This window comes from Tenrec ecaudatus, chromosome 6 (assembly GCF_050624435.1).
Source record: "Tenrec ecaudatus isolate mTenEca1 chromosome 6, mTenEca1.hap1, whole genome shotgun sequence".
Lineage (NCBI taxonomy): Eukaryota > Metazoa > Chordata > Mammalia > Afrosoricida > Tenrecidae > Tenrec > Tenrec ecaudatus.
Window position 1 is genome coordinate 86,052,788 of NC_134535.1, and position 18,776 is coordinate 86,071,563.

General features: G+C 42.1%; 1 pseudogene; it reads right to left on the reverse strand.

Annotated features, from left to right (window-relative positions):
• Positions 1–1,623: 1,623 nt before the first annotated feature.
• LOC142450172 (tax1-binding protein 1 pseudogene) lies at positions 1,624–5,147 on the reverse strand (annotated as a pseudogene).
• Between the last annotated feature and the right edge of the window lie 13,629 nt (positions 5,148–18,776).

Sequence of the window (18,776 nt, forward strand, 5' to 3'; positions counted from 1 at the left end):
TCTGTAAGGAGGGACATGAGAGGCTTCTCTCCCTCCAGTCTCATCTACTAAGGCTTCTCTCCATTTACCTGCCTTGGTGGCTGTACATATTGGGGAAAACAACATGAGCGAAGGAGAAATAATCTAGCAGAAAGCTAGCTCGATTGGCTGGTGGAGCTCATTCCCCCAAGGGCCCAGTCTGATACCAAACTTTAAACTCATTAACTAGAAGAGTTGAACTCTGTACAAGGCTGAGGGAATGCTCACAGAGATAGGACATAGACTTTTAAAGCTGAATCAATTACAATAACACTGGAGTCTGGTGAGATTTGAGAGAAAGGCTAAAAACTGTATTTTAAACCCTGGGTGACAGTTTCCGTAAGTACCTGAGAGAATGTAGGATAAATTTTTGAATAAATTTTATCATATGGATATGATAGCTCCATGGTTCACTGTGCTTTGCATGTAGCACATGTCTAAGGAATATTTTGCTATGCAATGATGGCTGGGTTTTGGAACCCATGTTTGTAATAATATTCTTATTTTCCCTGAAAACATGATCGTTAAAGATTTTATTTTAAATGTATTCATTAATTCTTTTTTGTGACCTGAGAGAAGGTTTACAGAGCAATTGGTCAATTTGACCTTAAACAATTCATCCACCTTTCATTGGAACTCACGCATTGGAACTCACTCAATGTACTGTCACCATCCTGTTTCCATTCCCATGCTTTTCCAACCCTCTATAGTTCTTTGGGTAAAAGCTCCCCTTTTTCTTTTAAATGGTTGATTATTGTAACACCAGGGTTGCAGACCTGAAGGATGACTAAGAACCACAGTCTTTGGGGACCTCCCTGTCTCTGTTTGACTAGTAAACCTGGTCTCTTTTCTGTGGCCCTGGGTTCCTCTGCCCAGTGATTTGCTCCCTCATGGTATTTGCTTATATCTAAGAAGTTTCTTTGCCCCTTTTATGCTCCCCCACATTTATGGGTATTTTCAAGAAAAGGGGTAAATACACACACAAATGTCCTCTGTCACACTTGTATATATTTCAGGATATACTTTGAATCTCCTTTCCATATCTCTTGAGACCACAGCTCAACCCAAGCATGTGCTCGTAGATCATGCTTATTCCAGGATTTTGAATATAATAGCATTTTTCTCCTGCTGTAACTCTTATAAATATCCCAATGTCTTCTCCTGTCTCAACAATTTTTTTGCCAACCACCTTTTTATGGAACATCCCTTCCTCTTCACAAAACTTAACAGTTCTGTGCCCTTTATCCCACGGGTGTGGGTCATCCAGATCAGGGATGATATAAGGCCTACAAAAACTAACACCACACATCTCACCCAAGGCATTCCCAGCTATCACATTAAGGATAAGTTAATTGTTTGACCAAATATAATAAGCTAATTTTAAAAATCATTTTATTGAGACTGATAAACTCTTATCACAATCCATACACATGTCATTCTGTAAAGCACACTTATACATTCTTTGCCCTCATCATTCTTTTTTTTTTTTTTTGAGTCACAAACCTCCAAAAGGGTATCCTTTAATGATCACAAGAATTTCCAAACAGCAGGACAGACATTAATAAATGCTACAATTTTTAATCCCTTGCTGATAACTATTATTTCAAAGTTAGTTACATTCTTGAGGAAAATGCAAAGATTCTATCTAATACATATTCTGTGATTTGACAGGATAAATGCCACTGCTTAGTAGGTCCTCCCAACATGAAAACAATTGTACTTTATTGACTTCTCATTAGACACAAATACAGCATCAAGTGTTTAAAAATCATTCAGTTATTTAAAAAAAATTTTTACTTGAAATCAGTGCCCCAAGTACAATATGCTTTCTCTTGTTAAAGTGCACACATCACAGTGATTTCTGCTCTACGTTAAACACGCGTCTCAGTGCGCAGCTCTACTTCTAGAGGGAGCTCGACTGGCAGTGAGGAACACGCTCTGTTCTACGCCGGAGACGGACTTCCACTCAAATTTGCACCCAAGTCAGAAAGACAGCTCATAACAGTTGCTAGCCGACGTCAGGTAATCCAATGTTTGTAAGCATATAGCATACACTTAAGAGTGTGCACCTTTCACGGAAACATCTCTAACAAGGATAATAATGTGTTGCAAAGCAGTGCCACTTGTGATTACAGACCATGTGCGCATCAGATTTGCAGTGTAACGGGCAGCCTCCCGTGGGACTGATTCTGGTAACTACTTAAACCTGACCTTTGGAACCCAGGGTGGCCTTGTAACTTCACCGGCTCAATCAAATCTGGAGGTTTCTGTAGTCAAAGAATGACTGTGCAAGACTCCTGGGAGGAATGGTTTTTATTACATAATAGTTAGTCATGCTTAATCAAGGTCAACTTGTAAATATTCTGCTAAATAATCTTAATACACTATACATATTTGTTTCGGTGTGGTAACATTAAAATAATCTGTGTCCTTTATCCGTACAACTTCACCAACTGGGAATAAATAAAGATACACAAGACCTTTTCTTAAAGCAGATAAGATCAAGAGTTAAAATTACATTTATTGATAAGCTAAAGACTAACCCTGGCCCTTAGAAACACCAAACTGCAAAGTAGCTCTTGGTGAGAAAGGATGGAAGAGGGTGCATGGGAGGTGAGATTCTGACCTTGGAGTCTCATAGGTGGTCTACTTGAAGTGATCCCCTGACCCCCAACTGCTAAGCTGTATTAATAATATAAAGTAACTAGTCAAAATTTAAAACATTCTGATCAAAATGGGTGTGGACGTGCCTTTCGAAGCCCTGCTGGTCGCAGTCTGGCGGGAACTGCTCACTGCACATGGGACACACCTTCCAGTGGCTCTCCACGTGCTCTTCGAACTTGCTCTGATCGCAGTTCCGGGGGGAACACTAACTCACAGAGAGGACACTTCTTGTGAACATCAAAGCTGGAGTCAAAGCAAAAGCCGGTGCCAGGCCCACGTACATGTTGACTTGGGCCACCAGGGGCAGAGGACACATTCTCGTCTTCTTTGCCATCCTCGGGGTCTTCTAAACCATCGGGTCGACTCAGGTTTCGGGCAGGCTGGCTGCGGACAACATTGTCTTCCAGTCCCCAGGAGGGGCCTCTCACAGGTGGCCTTTGGATTTCATCTGGATAAAAAGCCCCATCTGCACCATCTCTTATTTCCTGTGCTGCATAAGGATTGCCATACTGCAGAGCTGGCTGTGTACCGGGCAAGGCGGGAACCTGACCGCTCTGCTCTGAGCACTCGTGGATACGTTGTGAGACCTGCTCTGTGCTCTGGGGGTTCAGGCCTTCCATTTTCCTTTCAGCTTGGTTTTCTAGACTCCTTTTAATTTCTCTACAATTGTCTTCTACCTCAGCTAGTTGCAGTCTCACACTTGCAGTGATTTTCATTTGTTCTTCCCATTTCAATTCCATTTTTGCAAGCTCATTAGCATATTTGTTACATTTTGTTTTCTCTTCCTGCAAGAGCTGTTTACATTTTTTATGCTTTTCTGTTTTGTCGGCAATTTCTTTGGTCATTTCACAGGCTTGCCCTTTTGCTATCATCTCAAAATCAGTCTCAGCTGCAGACAGTAGTGGTTTTACATCTATAGTAGAAGCAGCTGTAGTTAGGTCTGTGTTTATTGAGACATCATTCACTTTCTGCTGGTTCCCAACTTTCTTTGTGAAAACACCATTATTGGCGGACTGGTCTGAAAGCCTGTTGACTTGTTTTTGGAGTCTCTGGCATTCCTTGAACTTTTCTTTATAATGATCTGCAGCCATCTGCAGGCGAAGCTTCAGATCTTCCACCTCTCTTCTCAGCTCCTGCTCCACTGTATCAGGCTTCTGATCTTTTTTTACAGCGCTCAGTTTAAGTTCTGCCACAGCATCTGCCAACTGCTTTTTTACTTTCTCGTTTTCCAGACGTGCAGTATGTAGATCTGCCATTGTCTTATCACGTACATTTACAGCATCACTAAGTTCTCTGGCCAGAAAGACAACTTCCTGCCGAGTTGCCTGAACCTGTTCCTCTGCTTTACGAAGCTGTTCCTTTAAAGCACATGTATCTTCCTTACTTGAAGTAAGTAAAATAGTCCTTTGAAGATTCTCCTTTTCAGCCAAGCAGAGCTGCAGCCTACCAATCTCTTCTCTGAAATGAGTAATCATGTTTTCTTTGCTCCCATCTAAATTTTTTAAAGTCTGAACCTCTGACACAAGCTTGGTATTTTCTATTTCTGTGTTCTTCCAATGTACCTTATACATTTCCTTCTCGTCCCTTTCTGTCTTCAAGCAATCTTCAAGTTGTTCTCTTTCATGTTGTACCTTCCTGAGTTTGTCTTTTAAGCTGTCCAGTTCTGTTTCCTTTTCGATTGCTTTGTGTGTCACCGACACAATATCTTCTTCAAGTTGGGCGGCTTTGGATGTAGCATCCTTACATTTCTTCTTAAAGTCTTCATTTTCCTTTTTTAAATTTTGTGATACTTCAATAAGACCCTCTTGCTCTGCTTGCAGTCAGTCACATTTTTCTTTCTCATGATTAAGTTCACTTTCCATTCTTCCAACTTGTTCTCGAAGTTGTGCTGTTTCTTTCTCCAGAACAGCAATTAACTTTAGCAGTTCTTCTTTCTCTGTCATAATTTTTTCAATTTTCAACTCAAGGAGGCCAGCTTTTGTGGTCACCACCAACATGTCCGAACTCCCTTCATCTTCCATAGTAAGCAACTCTTCAACTGGAGAGGCAGCTCGAAACTGGAAAGGTGTACTTGCTCCATGGATTTCACCCTTGTGTGTAACGTAACAAAACTGATAAAATTCTCCATCATCATTTGGAAGGTAATATCCTTGAAAAGCGAGAACACTATTGACTGTTGATCCTCCTACATAATTTTCAGGCATAGGGGACCACAAAAACGTGTAATAATCACGAGCTGTACTCCATCCAACCTCGAATATACCAACCCAATCTTTCGGATGGGGATGGATATATGGAGTTAAGGTGTAATGACATTCCAGATGTACATTAGGAAGATAACTCTTGGCCACATTTTGAAAGATGACATGTGCAAAGTTGGATGTCTGCAATGGGACGTCTTGAAAGGATGTCATGGTGTATCTGCGGGGTCCGGAGCAGAGGAGGTGCGTTAGCTACGACTCGGATCCTGAGACGCCATTCGCCCTCATCATTCTTAAAGCACTCGCTTTCTTCTTGGAATCCTGGAATCAGCTCCTTATTTTTATTTTTCCCCTCCCTCCTCCCTCATGAAGCCTTGATAATTTGTAAATTATTGTTTTATCATATCTTATACTTCCCGATGTCTCCCTTAACCCATTTTTCTGTGTCCATCCCCCAGGGAGGAGGCTAAATGTAGATTCTTGTAATCGGTTTTTCCTTTCAACCCTCCCATTATCCTTCCTCCCTCCCGGTATCACCACCCTCACCTGTGGTCCTGAGGGGGTCAATTGTCCTGGGTTTCCTGTGTTTCCAGTTCCTATCTGCACCACTGTTGCATCCACTAGTCTAACCAGGTTTGTAAGGTAGAATTGTGATCATGATAGTAGTGCGGGTGGGGAGGAGCTTTTAAGAAATAAAGGAAAGTTGTGTGCTTCATTGATGCTACACAGTAAACTGAATGACATTTCTCCTTCCCACTACCCCTCTGCAAGTGATGTCATGTTGTCAACAGATGGGCACTGGGTCTCCATCCGGTACTCCCTCTCATTCATGATTATATGATTCACAATGATACGATTTTTTGTTGTTTGATGCCTGATATCTCATTCCTTTGACACCTCATGATCACACAGGCTGGCATGCTTCTTCCATGTGGGATTTTTTGCTTCTGAGCTAGATGGCACCATCATTCTCAAAACATTTGTCTTCTACTTGAGCCCTTAATATCGTCTGCTCATTTTCCCCCTCCCTCCACACTCCCTCCTACCTCATGAACCCTTCATCATTTATAAATTATTATTATTTTTTCATATGTTACACTGTCCAAACTTTGCTTCCACCTTCTTCTCTGCTGTCCATCCCCCAGGGAGGAGGCTATGCGTAGATTCTTGTAATCAGTTCCTCCTTTTTACCCCACATTCTTTCAACCTTCCTGAAATCGCCACTCAAACCACTGGACTTAAAGTAGTTATCTGTCCTGGATTCCCTGTTTCCAGTTGCTATCTGTACCTATGTACATCCTTTGGTTTAGGCAGATTTGTAAGGTAGAACTGGGATCATGATAGTGTGTGTGGGAGGGAGGAAGGGGAGGAAGCATTTAAGAGCTAGAGGAAAGTTATATGTTTCATTGTTGCTAACCTGCACCCTGACTGGGTCATCTCCTCCCCACAACCCTTCAGTAAGGGAGTGTATGGTTGGCTAACAATGGGCTTTGCATCTCCACTCTGCACTCACTCACATTTTCAATGATATGATTTTTTGTTCCTTGATGCTTGATACCTGATCCCTTCGACAGCTCGTAGTCATACAGGCTGGTGTGTTTCTTCCACTTGGGCTTTGTTGCTTCTGAAGCAGATGGCCACTTGTTTATCTTCAAGCCTTTAAGACCCCATATGCTATACCTTTTAATAGCTGGGCAACATCAGCTTTCATCCCCACATTTGTTTATGCACGCGTTTGTCTTCATTGATCGTATCAGGGAAGTGGGCACACATTGATATGATTTTTTGTTCTTTAATGTCCGGTAACTGGTCCCTTCTCCACCTTGTGGTCTGTTGGAGACAGCCAATGAGTCGAACAGTCTTGAAAGGGGGAGTGAGGATTGAGGGAAAAAGAGAGACAGAAAGTATTGGGAGGGCAACAGTCTGATGGACTGAAGCACCTGAGTTTATTCTACACACTCCTTAGATCCATGCAGAAACAACCCAGGGTTAATTATGTCATTGTTAAGTAAGCACATTTGATACACATAGCAACTCTATCTTCTGCCACACCAGAAATTCTTGAGAAAATAAAGCCACCTGTTTTTCCCAGACTTTGCTTTCTTGTCCTTGACAGTCTGTTCAAAGTGTAAAGTCACAGAAGAAATCAGCAAACACATAGGTCATGAGACTTCTCAGCCATTTCAAGGCTGAGTCTTAATGGCCTTCAACATCTCCCCCTTTTTATTTACTGAAGACGTTTTTACTCAAAACGTCAGCAGATGACTGTGCCTGTGTTAGGTTGTCGAGCCCTGAAATCGCCCTTACCCGTCAGCAGTCACAGTCCTCCAGGTGACTATGACCTGTCTTAGGTTGAGCGACTCAGATATGATCTTACCCGTGTTTGACTAACCAGCCTCCGCCTTACACCCCTGTTTGGGGAGGGGGCAAAATGCGCAGATGCACTTCATGAAGCGTTGTTTTTAAGGCCAATAATTCAACCATAATCTTGAACAGTATCATAGGGAATATGCATAAAATCAACAATACACACACGCTTGCTTTGACCATGGACATAAGCATGTGAAATAGGCCTCCGAGATTTCCTAATGAAGGGAAAGCATCTCAAAAATGCTGGAGCCCATCCTCAACAACTTTAGTGGCATCAAAATCAAGAGACTCAGCATCTTTTATGGCTAATATTTCGTGATGAAGTTGTAATAAATCTAAAGACTCATTAGCATTGTGCCAGATACCTTGCTGACTGCTGTTGTCCATGTAAATACAGCATGGCACTGTAGACTAGACCTGGCCTTAAGCCCCTGTACCTCGTCTCCTAAATAGATGACAATGTCATAAAGAGCATTTTTTTGTTCTAACTTCCTGTCTATATGTTCTTGAGTACCCAAGACATTAATCACATTTTTGGATAATTCATTTACAAAGTGGGCAGTTTGTATGTTTTGTGAAAGTATAATTGCTGCAGTAGTAGCAGTAGCAACTAAACTTAATATAGCTAAAATACCTGCTATTAGCAAACCCACAAAATGCTTAAGTCTGGTTAATGCTTTTTCAATCTCTCCTAATGCCTGTAACCCTTTTTCTAAATACCAAGGCCGAGTAATATTCACTGGCAATATAACAAAAGAAGGTTGATACAAAATGGCAATGACAATACCTTCAGGAGTCCAGGTAATACAATTAGACAAATTAAAATTATTACAAGATATGTTAAGCTTAGAATCATCATGATCTATAGTAATATTCCCTGCCAAAAGTACATAAGGTGATGGTATGCAAGCAGTAATGTTTCCTTGCAGTCTGGAGGAAGGGCCCATAAGCTTCATATCACCCAAAACAGCCCCTATTTTCCATTTGGCAGTAATTTTTTTTTTAGTATTGTCCTGGTTGCCAGACCAGTCAATGGTATATCTCTCTTTTTTGATGTTATACCGGATGGGCTTGTCCGTGAAACACGATGTCCACAATATTATTTTATTATTCTTTCGAGTCTCTAGTCCACTAGGAGAAAAAGACTACGGAGTGGATAAGATTACATTTTCTTCACCTTGTACAGGGAGGGCATGAGTCATTAACCCACACCGTGATTTCCAGACTTTCCCAGACAGCAGGATGTAAGAGTGGTGGATCAGGAACTTAGCCTAGTACTGTTCACTGCACGATGTCCCCAGAAGCACTTGGCGGCAAATTACCAGCGGAATGGTTTGCAAACTGCAACAACCGTTCAAGCAACCACCACGCTCCATCAGCATCCTACGGAAAAACACAAACATGCCCTCTTCCCTAAATTAATACTGGGTCGGGGCCATGCATTGAGGCAAAAGAAGCCAATGATACCTCTTCATAGGCTCTTTGAAGTTGGTGGAAGGAACACTAAAGGCAAATCTTTTACAGTCATTTAGATCCAACGGGATAGTGTACAAACAGTCTTTTATGTCTAAAATGATCTTATATGTATTGGCTGGAATAGCAGAGGGGGAAGGGAGCCCAGGCTGCAGGGCGCCCATAAGTTCCATAGTATCATTAACCCTTCTTTACTGTTTTTCCTTGCAAAGCAGCTGCTATAGCAAGCCCCTGAGTACAGGAAGGTCCAATGTCTGAGCATAGTCTGATATAATCGGACAGGTTGCCCTATTTTCCTAAAAGGTCTCAGGGCTTGGACATTGGAAGATAGTATTTGCATTTTCAAAAGCCAATTGCTTCCATTCTGCAGGGGAAAGCACCGTGGTGAAAAGTGTATCTAATAAAGATCGAGTAAAAGGAGCGGTTGGGCCATATTTGGCACAGGTAACCTTAAGTTCCTTTAGCTGTTTGAAAGGAATTGGAGTAGGATCTCTAACCAGATTACCCTGAGCATCCTGTCACTCAATCACAGGGAACAGCACACTGAACTCCCCTATATCTTCTCCTTGTTCTGCTGCAGCATGTATAGCAGCACTAGGCATAGATCCTTTCCCTGGAGCCCTAGTCACAACTGGTGTTACAACTGGCAAGTCTAGGAAAGGATTATTTGCGCTGAGTGCAATCTGAGGCCTCTGAGTTTTGGCACCCATTCCTGAGTCTCTATCAGACAGTGCTTTTCTATTAAGTTAACTTGCATCTCCTTCACTTTTGCTGCTAATGATGCAGACTATCACCTTTGTTTTATCCGGGCAGGACTCCTGAGTCTCTTGCACTGGGTTATGATTCTCAGGTTGAAGAGCTTCAGAGGCGGCAAAAATTCCTAAGTCCTCATCATGATAAGGTGCCAACTCCTCCTCTAACTGCTTTGCATCTCCAGGATCAAGGGGTTCCTCCTCCTCGGTCTCAAAGCCCTCAAGGTTACTTCTCAGTGGTTTCGGCGGCGGAGGGGGAGGTGGTGGAGGTGTAGAAGGAACCTTCCCTTCACTTTTTTTTGAGCATGCAAATGAATTATTCTCACCCTGGAGTCCCTCATGCCTAGGGTCCAGGCTATCCCTAACTAAAATCCATAGACTAAACGTGTCTATGGGAACCTTACTAGGTCCATTAGCAATATAGTGATCTTTTAACCGTTGCCCTACATTTTGCCAAGTTTCAGTATTTACAGTCCCGTCCTCAGGAAACCAAGGACATACCTGAACCACAAAATCTAAAAACTTATCTAATATTTGGTGGCTTACTTTTGCTCCTCTAACTTTGAACATATTTTGAAGCATATTTACAAAGATCTGTTTGCTATTTCCTTGTCCCAATTTTCTCCCAATAGCTACTCACCGCACACCAATCTCTTCGTGTCCACCTTTGTAATCCGTGGTGTCCTTCACTTTGTCCCCCGTGTTCAGAATCACTGTTCGGGCACCACCTTGTTAGAACCAGCCCATGAGTCGAACAGTCCTGAAAGGGGGAGTGAGGATTGAGGGAAAAAAGAGAGACAGAAAGTATTGGGAGGGCAACAGTCTGATGGACTGAAGCACCTGAGTTTATTCTATACACTCCTTAGATCCATGCAGAAACAACCCAGGGTTAATTATGTCATTGTTAAGCAAGCACATTTGATACACATAGCAACTCTATCTTCTGCCAAATCAGACATCCTTGAGAAAATAAAGCCACCTGTTTTTCCCAGACTTTGCTTGCTTTCTTGTCCTTGACAGTCTGTTCAAAGTGTAAAGTCACAGAAGAAGTCAGCAAACACATAGGCCACGAGACTTCTCAGCCGTTTCAAGGCTGAGTCTTAATGGCTTCAACGGTGGTCAGACAGGCTGGTATGCTTCTTCCACGTGGACTTTGATGCTTCTCAGCTAGATGGCCGCTTGTTTATCTTCAAGCCTTTGACACCCCAGATGCTATATCTTTTGATACCTGGGCACCATTAGCTTTCTTCAGCACATTTGCTTATGCACATGTTTGTCTTCAGTGATCATATCAGGAAGTTAGGCACCAACTGATATGATTTTTAGATCTTTGATGTCCGATAACTGGTCCCTTGTAAACCTCATGGTCAGCCAGGCTGGTGTACTTCTTTCATGTAGGCTTTGATGCTTCTCAGCTAGATGACTGCTTGTTTATCTTCAAGCTTTTAAGACCCCAGATGCTATATCTTTTGATAGCCGGGCACTGTCAGCTTTCTTCACCACATTTGCTTATGCACACCGTTTTCTTCAGCAATTGTGTCGGGAAGGTATTCATCCTACAATGCCAATTTAATAGAACAACCTGTTCTTGCATTGAGTAAGTGCTTGAGTGGAGGCCCAATGTCCATCTGCTGCCTTAATACACTCATATAAATATATTTACATATGTACATTACAGTCCTTAGACCTCTAGAAATACCCTTTTGTCACCTAGTTCTTTCCTCTATTTCTTTTTACTTTCATCTCCCCCCCTCCCCCATTATGCTCAGCCTTCATTTGGGTTTCGGTAATTTCTCTCGGTTGCCTTGCCCTTGCTGAATCCCTACCAGGCCACTCACACCCTCCTTGCTACTGATTTTGGATCACTACTGCTCTCCTGTCCCTGGGTTGTTCAGCACCACCTCCTTGCCCCCTCCTTCCCCTCTTCCATGTCCCCCCAAAACCATTGGTCCTGTTGTTTTCTCCTCCAGACTATTCATCCAGTCTATCTTATCTAGATAGCTCTGTAGAGATAATAATATGCACCAAAAATCAAGTCATAGCAAGATAGGCAATGAGTGAGAACACAGCTATGACAACAAAAAAGGAAACCAATTACCCATAAAAGAATAAATTAATCAAAAGAAAAAAATGCTAAAAAGAAAGAAAAATAGATCAAGGTCTGATTTTTTATCTCTAGGCGTGTCCTTCAGTCAGGTCCAATGGGTTACCATGCTTTGGCCCCAGAGTCTGTCCTTTGTACTCCCTCGGGGACTCCCTGCTCTGCTCCCACAGTTGCTGTGTTGCACACTTTTAGTGGTTTGCCTCAGTGTCACAGGGTCAGTCTAGGCCAGTCTCCACCCCGAGTCTCCAGTGTTGTTCCCCTTATGGTCCTGGTTCATCAAGGGACAGTGTGTCTCATAGTGGGATCAGCCATATTGTCCCATCTGTCCATTGGCTGTTCAGAGCAGGGATATCGGCCTCCAGGCCTGATGGGCCAGGTGTGCTCCACTCTCTCTTCCTCTCCTTTCTTTGCTCCCATTTGTTCTGATCAAACATGCCCCTCTCCCCTAGTTGCAGCTTCTCTGCTGTCCTCTCAAGTAAATTCTTCTGGGGTGGGGGCCAGTGGTCCATGTAGCTTGTATGGGGGCCGAGCCCTCAGGCCCTTCCACTGGCTCCCCACTCTTTGCCAACACACTGCATTCATCTGCCCCTGGCTTTATATCTGGGCCCTCTTTCTCTGTGAAGACACAAACAAAACCCTCCCCTTGGGTGGGTCGGTGCCCTATTCCCCTATCACACATCTCTTTTATTTTTTCCCCTTTCCTCCCTCACCTCCATTTTAGTTGGCCACCATATGTACCCCTGGATTTGGTCTGTCCCCTGCCATACTACCTGGACCTCACCCCTGGATTGTTTGTATACAGTAGCTTTTCCATGAGCCCCTTTTGCACTTAGCTTTCTGTTCTCTCTCTCATATATATATATATATATATATATATATATATATATATATATATACACACACACACACACTTACCTCAGCGGACTCATATTATACTTGCCTTTTGTGCTTTGCTCCCTTCACTTAACATAATTTCCTCCAGTTCTTCCCATGCATCGATATGCTTCGTGTGTTCATCACGGTTTTTTAACGATGCATAGTACTCCATTGTATTTATGTACCACAATTTGAAATTTGGGTTGTGTCTAACTCCATACGATTGTGAACTGTGCCGCAATGAACATTGGAGCACTGATGTCTGGTCGTGGTTTGTTTCTTGCCTCTTCTGGGTATATGTCCAGTAGAGGGATTACTGGGATGTATGGCAACTCAATTTCCATCCGTTTAAGAAATTGCCAAATCGATTCCCATGGTGGCTGTACATACCTACAGGTCCACCAGCAGTGGAGAAGAGTTCCTATCTCACCACAGCCCCTCTAACATATATTCTTCCATTTGTTGAGGTCACTCTTGATTTCCTGAAGTAGTGTTTTATCATTTTCCTCATACAAATCTTTCATTTTTTTAGTCAGGTATACCCCTAGGTATTTCAATTTGTGCTTGGTTATTGCAAAGGGTACTATCATTTTAATCGTCACTTCTATGATCTTGTCTGATGTGTAGAGCAGTCCAATAGACTTCTATTTGTTGATTTTGTATCTTGCCACTTTGCCATATTCCTCTGTTGTTTCCAACACTCTGCTTGTGGAGTTTAAGGGATCTTGAATATATAGCATCATATCGTCTGGGAATAATGATAATTTCGCCTTTTCCTTCCCCAGATGAATACCTTTAATATATTTCCTTTGTCTTATGTTGTTAGCTAGGACCTCCAGTACGCTGTCAAATAGGAGTAGGGACAAAGGGCATACTTATCTTGTCCCCTTTTTCGGTGAAATTGTTTTCATCATTTTTCCATTAACTACCACATTAACTGTTGGTTTTTCATATATGGTTTGTATAATATTGAGGAATTTTCCTTCTATTCCTGTCTTCTTGAGTGTCTTAAACAGGGATGCGTGTTGGATGTTGTTGAGAGCTTTTTCCGTGTCTATTGATATTATCATGAGGATATTATACTTTTTCCTGCCAATGTGGTGGATAATGCTGATGGTCTTTCGTATGTTGAACCATCCCTGCATCCCTGGTATGAATCCCACTTGGTCATGGTGAATTATTTTTAATATTCTTTTGTATTCTATTGACCAGTATTATGTTAAGGATTTTGGATCGATGTTGATGTGGGATATTGGTCTACAGTTCTCGATTCTTCTTGCATCTTTTCCCTACTTTAGGTATCAAAGTTATACTAGCTAAATAGAAAGAAGTTTTGGAGTTTTCCGTCTTTTTCTATGTTCTGAAAGAATCTATATAGGATTGGTATCAGTTCTTCCCTCATGTTTGGTAGAATTCTTCCGTGAATCCATCTGGTTTGGGGGATTTTTTTGTTGGTAATCCCTAGATTATATTGTCTATTTCTTCCATTGCTATGGGTCTTCTGAGGTTGTTGACATCCATCTGGGCTAGACTAGGGAGGAATTGTGTTTTCAAATATTTGTCCATGTCTTCCAAATTGTTGAATTCATTAGAATATAGACTTTCATACTACTTTGTAATTATCCTTTTGATTTCATTGGGGTCCATTGTAATGTCCCCTGTTTTATCCCTCATCCTTGCAAATGTCATTTTTTCCTTCCTTTGTTTGGTAAGGTTTGCCAGAGGGCTATCAATTCTGTTAATTCTTTCAAAGAACCAACTTTTAGTGGCATTATTTTTTTCCACAGTTTTCTTGTTTTCCCTCTCCTGTATCTCGGCTCTGGTTTTTATTATATCTATCATCTGGCTATTAATAGGGCTGTTCTCTTGACTCTGCTCTAATTGGTGTAAGTTTTGTGTTTCAGTATATCATCCACGATTCTCTCTTCTTTTTTAAGGCTTGCATGTATTGCTATCAGTCTTCCTCTGATAAATGCCTTTGGTGTATCCCACAGGTTTTGGTATGTTGTATTTTTATTCTCATTGGTTTTTAGAAACTTCCTGATTTCATCTCTGATCTGGGTCAATACCCACTCCTTTTGCAATAGGTACTTGTTCATCCTCCAAATGTTTGCCCTTGTTTTAGTCACTGTATTTCTGTTAATTTCCAGCTTTATGGCACAATGATTGGAGAGAGATGTCTGTATAACCTCTATGTGCTTAAATTTAATTAAGCTCAACTTGTGTTCCAGCTGTGGTCTATTTTCAAGTGTACTATGTAGCATTGAAAATGATGTGAATTTTTTTGCACGTAAGTAGAAAGCTCTGAAAATATCAATCAAGTCATGTCATCCAATTGTGCTACTTAGATCTGTAGTCACCTTCTTTGGTTTCTTACCCAACGATCTGTCATTATCAGATAGTGGTGTATTAAAGTCACCAACTAAAATTTTTGAGCGTTTGCTCTCTTTTTTTCATCTTTTGGAGTGTTTGATTTACAAATTTCGCAGGACTCTCGTTAGGTGCATATATGTTTATTATTCTCACTGGTTTTTGGTCTATTGTTCCCTTGAACATTATATAGTGCCCCTCCTTGTCTCTTGTTATGGTCTGTATCTTTAGGTCAATTTGGTCAGATATTAAGAGCACTACCCCTACTTTTTTTTGCATTGCCATTTGCTTGGTATATTTTTCTCCAGCCTTTAATTCTCACCCTGTTTTTTTTTCCTTTAAGCTTGAGATGAGTCTTCTGGAGGCAGCAGATCGATGGGTTATGTTTCCTGAGCCAGTCTGTTAGCCTCTGCCTTTTAATGGCTGAGTTGAGGCCATTGATATTCAGTGTTAATATATCGATCTGTGGACTCTGTGATGTCATATACCTTTTGTGGTGGATATTTTCCTATCTACCTATCTTATGCACTTCTTTATGTTTGCCTTCTTCCCTTTATTGAGCTGATACTATCCTGGGGGATGTTTCTACTTTGTCGCTCAATTGGTGGAGTTGTTCTATGTGATGGTCTCTGACTTGCCCTTGTTAAGTGTTTATCTTCTACCCATACTGCATTGGCAAGGATCTTTTGTAGGGCTGGGTTTCTTTTTATGTATTCTTTGATGTTGTCCCTGTCTGGGAAGACTCTTACTTCTCCATCTATCTTAATAGATAATTTGGCTGGGTAAAGTATTCTTGGGTCTGCGTTGTTTTCCTTCAATTTTTGGATATGTTGCTCTTCTTCATCATTTCTGCTGATAGATCTGAACATATTTTTATTTGGGTACCTTTATACGTGACTGCTTTTCGTAGCTGCTTTTATGATCTCCTTTTCCTCATGGTTGGATAGTTGGACGATTATGTGTCTTGACGACTTCTTGGGATTTAGTCTGGCTGGTGTTCTTGCAGCCTCTTGTATGGTTGCTTGAATTTCATTTATTAAGCTGGAGAAGATTCCTTTAAGAATTCCTTGGCTATTTTTGCTGTTGACTTCTTTGGTGTGTGTTGTCCAGTAGTCCAATTATTTTAATATTGTTTCTTTTCATAGCATCTGACATGGTTCCCAAGCTTTCTTCAGCTCCTTTGATTGTCTTATTTGACTGCTTTTCCCGTTTGCTGAGGTCTGCTTGGTTTTTCTCTAGGTCACTGTTGCGATTGTCTGCCTCCTCAAGCCTATTTGCAAGGTCTGTCAATTTGTCACTGGCTTTTTTATTTCATCCCTTAACTCTTGTATTTCCCTTTGGTGCATTGCCTTCATCTCTTCTATCATTTCTCATTTTTTCTGCATTGCTTCCCTCATATCCTTTATGCCTTTAAGCGGTATTTTGAAGATTTCTTTTTGTGGCAGGTCAATATCTGCCTCTTCCATGCACATCACTAAGTTCATGACTTTCTCCAGCATTGTTTTCTGTTTTTCCTGCTTTGGTTGAAGTTGTTAGAACTGGTTTCTGTTTAAGTGTTGTTTTAGAGGAGCCTGGAGCTATATTCCAGATCCCTTGGCTCTCTCTTGGGGGATTTGTGTGAATACTTCTATGAACTACCTGCCGGTTGCTGTTGTTAGGGGTCGTGCTATCACTATATCTTCCTGTGTCTTCACTCTTATCCTAGCCATCCAGAATTCTGTTAACTGGAATGTGTGTTGGATATTCCTGTCATGTTACACTGGTCGGGTTGTTGTTGACCCATGAGGGCGTCACTTCCCTGGCATATTTCTAATTAGGCTTTGCAGTTCATGGAGCACTTTGGCTGCCCTGTGTTGTTTTTCTCTGTAACTGTATTCCTGGGAAGGCATGTGGGTGAGCCATCCTTGGTGTAGAGCTCTTTAGCTGGCAGGGGAGTTACCATAGACAGAGAGATTGCCTTGAAGGTTGGGTGGATGTTCCCACAGTAGTGTGAAGCCCTACAAGTGGTGGTCAGGTGTTTCCTCCAGTCACTTCTAGGGCCTCAGGATTAGGCTGGGTTTGCCCACACTTTTTGTAGGGAGAACCCCTTGCTGCTTGGTGTGTGGGAGAGGACCAGCGTGAATTCCCCAGCTGCTTGCCAAGCCAATAAATGTGGGTGGGAGCTCCCTAAGTGGGCTTTCCAAGTTGTCCTAGTCAGAAGGAAGTGGCCTGGAGGCTGCTAGTGACTTGTGACAGGAAAGAGAGTGAAAGGAGAGGAAAAAGAGAAAAAAAGGAGGAAGACACAGACTGGAGCATTAATGCCAAGCAAACTGACACCCACTCACTCATGTACAACTTAATTGTACAGAGTAACCAAAGGTGAAAACCATAACAAAAAGAAAGAAGAGAAAACTAAAAAGGAGTACTAAATCTGTTGAGTCTGTGGTAGGATATAGAGAAGAGCTTGAAGGCGAGGAGAAAAGAAGAAAATGTGTAAGAAGAGCAAATTGAAAGATAAAAAGAGAAGAAAAAAGGAAGGAGAAGAAATTTTAAAATACTTAAAGAAAGAGCTGACACTGTGCTGTGCTGTGTGTAGCAATGACTCGTCCTGTGTGCAGCACTGTCTTATTGGTCAGTCTGCCCACTGAGACGACAGGGTTGCCCTAGGCTGAGTGTAGGGGTCTGGGAATCAGCATTGTCATGTGAAAGGAATGAGAGGGAGCAGAGAGAATCATACCAGCAGAGCGAGAGTGTATGAGAACAAATATAAAAAGAGGAAAGAAAGGAAAAGAGAGCAAAGAGAAAGAAGGATATAAACCCAACTGAGTTCACTAAGATTGGCAGTAAGGGTAAAAAGGTAGGAGAGAAAGAAGGAGGAAATAAAGAATAAAGAGATAGCTGATTCCTGATTGATTGAATGTGAGGTCAGAGGGGTTTAGACCCTGCCCCACAGTGGCAGGTTGGTGTGTCCGTTTAATGCCGGGACCCAGTGGTGCTGGGCAGAATTGACCTAGTTGATGAGATCGCCTTAGAGGTCTGACGGAGGTTTCCACAGCAGCGCAGCATGGTGTAGGTGTTTGTCCCAGCTGCCTTGTGTGGTGTGCAGCACTGTCATGGAGGGCAGTCTGGATATCCTCCTGCTATTTGGTTTGATTTCCCCTAAGCAAAGGAGAGTGACCTGGAAGCCAGCAGTAGCATATGATAGGAGAGAGTGGGAGAGAAGAGGAGAAAGTGAAAAAAGAAGAAAAAAAGAGGGATAAAGAAGAGAGAAAATAAAACCCCAACATAAACCTGAGCTCTTTGAGACTGAGTGTGGTGGGAAAGTTAGAAGGGCTAGTGAATAAAATGAGAAGAAATAGAGTAGTAGGAAAGGAGATAACTGGGACCTGATCACCTCTCTGTGTGACTGGAAGAGTTCCAGTTCTGGGTGATGTACCCATGTGATGTATGGTTCCACAGATGCTGTGTGGGATTACTTCAAAGACAAGATCACACCCATCATCAGGGGTCACTTGGGTGCTGGAGTTCGCTGGTGTGCCTGCCTTGTGCTGTATATAGCAGTGCAGCAGGGGCTGGGAGAGAGTCACTGGGGTGTTCCCACAGCCCCATCTAGGGCCCCAGGACAGGCAGGGTCTCCCCAGCTATGTGTAGAATCACTGATAGGGAAGCTGGGCTAGTTGTCCTATCTAGTCTGCAGGTGCTTAGTAGCTCAGAGGATTTTATTTATTTATTTATTTGTTTGTTTATTTACTTATTTATTTTATTCCTCTGGTCCACTAGAATAAAATCAAATGAAATTGTCTCTCCCAGTCACTGGGATACAGATCCCTGCTATTTAAAGCTGACACTTGCTACTGTTGGTCTTTGTTATACTAAAAGCTGCCAGGTCCTGTAGCTGAGTTATGGCATTCCTTAGTTGATCTATGTTAAGGGCCTCCACCTATGTGCTCCTTGGAGCTAAGCAACCAG